This window comes from Pocillopora damicornis, chromosome 11 (genome assembly GCF_964200805.1).
Source record: "Pocillopora damicornis chromosome 11, jaPocDami1.2, whole genome shotgun sequence".
Classification (NCBI taxonomy): domain Eukaryota; kingdom Metazoa; phylum Cnidaria; class Anthozoa; order Scleractinia; family Pocilloporidae; genus Pocillopora; species Pocillopora damicornis.
The window spans coordinates 8769919-8772954 of NC_142680.1; the positions used below are offsets into that span (position 1 = coordinate 8769919).

At 38.4% G+C, this 3036-nt stretch overlaps 1 long non-coding RNA gene across 1 annotated transcript; it reads left to right on the forward strand.

The window, feature by feature from the left end:
• The first annotated feature begins 247 nt into the window (after positions 1-247).
• On the forward strand, positions 248-1465 carry LOC149037323 (uncharacterized). Its single transcript, XR_016180820.1, has 2 exons — positions 248-472; positions 661-1465. It is a non-coding gene; the product is annotated as an uncharacterized LOC149037323 (long non-coding RNA).
• The last annotated feature ends 1571 nt before the right edge of the window (positions 1466-3036 follow it).

Sequence of the window (3036 nt, forward strand, 5' to 3'; positions counted from 1 at the left end):
TTCCAAAAATGTTGCAGTATAATCTAGGGGATAGAGAGCATACTTCACTCCTACAAACTCAACTACTTCATTAAACAACGTGTAATAATCATTAAATCTCCTCGAAATGCTCAGTCTCTGAAGTATATCGCTGTACATCTCTCAGTGTAACGTTCCAGACAGTCGGTCGTCATATACTTGAAAAAAGTATTCTAGAACATTCTATTCACAAGTGAGGATCGATAAAGATAAAGAAGGCGACAAAGCAGAAAGGAATTCGTCTAATAATATTTTATGGTATGCTTTGCCGAAACTGATGGGTCTCTATCAAATGCTGAGTGCACTGGCTTCACTTATCTAATTGTTCTTTAAAGCCCCTTCTTCTCACTCCTTACAAGAAAAGTGTGTCTCATGTTCCTCTATGTGCCTACTTAATGTATATTTGCAATAAAAAAACAACAAACGGATCTCTTTTGCCGTCAAATTTGGGGAGGTAAGTTCATTTGACCAGAGATAGAGCCTTTGTTTTGAATTTATCGAAATTTACAAAGAGATGAAAGCCATGTTAACTTAGATGCTCAGTGTCTTGGCCAGTCGTTGGTCAGTAATGACTGGATTGTGGTCAAACGCTGTAAAAAATTGTGCAAAATGTTTTTGATAATGCTCTTACTATTCTCAAAGTTTGGCAGGGAAAATGAACGATTTGATGGAACAGAAATATCGCTTTGGTGGCAGTGAAGGACGACATTCATAACTGGACAACAACAACTTTTAACAGCCGGCCGACCTTGCTTTGTTTAAAGAGTCTAAGTTCGTGAGAACTGCGGAGAGCCGTTCGACCTAGCTTTGTCTGAAGACTGCGAGTTCGTGAGAACTGCGATAGTGTAGAATAAGAATGTGGCTATGTCATCGATTTCAATGATGGGATTTATAATTAAGTGGTGGAAGCGTCAGCTAATCTTAAGAGCAACGAGACAAACTATAATCATGATTTTTCCTCTTATTCAGCATGTTAGCATTCTAATTGGATGTAGTACATGAGTTCTTTCATCAGGCACTCTTGAAGGCAGACGACATGTACAGATTATTTCAACAAATGTACTCGCTCTCTCTCGGTTGCCACGTTTAACACGAATAATGTTTGCTCAAAATCTGAGACATTCGTATCTCAATAAGTATGTACTTTGACTGCATCGTGAGCAAACGGGAGGCAACGATTTCGGGTCATTAAGGGAGATGAAACGGATGAAAATAAAGCGAATTGTGCCTCAAAGATAGGAGGAATGAAAGGCATAGATTCTAAGCCTTTGTGCCTTCAAGATAAAGGAAAAGGTAAGAAAAGGCAACGTTGGGAATTTTGCGGTGCCCCTAACCGTGGGTTACTTCGATCAGTTCTCATGATTCCGTCGATTAAATTCTACTCAAACTCACCAATGATGCCTACCAATGTTAAAATCATTAAAATTAGATTATTCTTGCAACTACATTTCTAGAACTTTCCTTCATCATCATGCAAACGTCGTCAGTTATCGAACAAACTCGTCTTTTAAACACGGTCATTTTTTGATCACGAGTTGTTTCGAAAGAAACCTCGCAACTCTCTATTTAACCGACTGCTCTAATAAAGCAAAAGAAATTACCTTGCAGACATATCCGTATCTGGCGGGGCAAAGAAGATGGTGCAGACCGCTAATACACATATACTGAAATGTCAAATGCTCCAAAAATGAAGCAGTCAAGCTTCCGCTGGCTATCGAACTCCTACACCCAGAGGCCCTTCCGTTTTTGGTTTCAGCTCATGGACAATCATATTTCCTTTATGAGCACATGCTACCCTTTCGATGGCAAATTGCCGTTATGTAAGAATAACAATAGCTTCTTCAAAAAAAAGATTTTGGTTTAATTTAAATGATGTCGACCAGGACACCAAGAGTATTCATCCCAAACGAGACTGCTCAGTATGCAGTCTGAGGTCCGGAAAACCCACAATAAAAAAATCTTTTTTCGACTTCAAACCGATATTCTTTTGAGGACTAGTCACTGTGAACAAGGCTGCTCTTGTGTGGAAAAAAAAAGCTAGAGGGCGCCATTCAAATCAACAAAAGAAATAACATGGCGGCTAGAGCTGCTCGAGGTGTTTTCTCTGAAGTTTTCAGAGATCTAATCCTGATACGAAACAATTCCTATACCGTTCATGTGTAACTTTCAGATAGGATGGTAGAAAAAATATTATTTCATCGACGAATCTTCGGTCGCTACCTTCGACAAGGTGTCGTTCATAAATCTCACCGGAAGCGGATCGAGTTTTATTTAAAAAAAATTAATTAAAAAAAAACAAACGAAAGGAAAAAGACACTACAAGAAAAGTACGCATGCTAAACATTGCGAGATGCAAGAATGGAGATGACATGTCTGTTCAAAATTAGATTTGTGATACTGCAATACAGAAATAATTAGGTGAAATAATTAGGTGAAATAATTAGGTGAATGTCTTCTTTCTTGAAATTTCTTGTCAATTTTGTTGTTTTCCTCTTTGCCACGAAAAGCAAGCAAGAGAAAGTCCCAATCCTCTCTCGGCCTCGTCATTTTGTTTTGGTTTTGTCTAAACCAATCACATCAGAGGAAATGGTATAGACCAATTGGATATGGTCCGGACTAATTTTGGTTTTGCCCAGACCATTCATATCGTATGAAATGGTATAGAAAGAACTGTTTGCGGCCCGGTGTTTACTGGTCTTCATTCCAAATTTGCTCGTTGAGAACGGAGTTAAAAAATAGTTTAAAAAAATAACACGCATAACATTGTTTTGTCGCCGTCAAAGTAAGAAACAGACAGAAGTCAGCGGGAGTATATATGTGTGTGTGTGTGTGTGTGTGTGTGTGTGTGTGTGTGTGTGTGTGTGTTTAATAATTTCCAGCGTTTCACAAAAGTTTTATCGATTGTCTAGATGACTAAATGTACGAGCTTGAGTTTATTTTATGAGAACGCTATAGAAATATAGCACTCCCATTGCAATGAGGCCACAAACGTGATATTCAATATCTCGCCGAATTTAC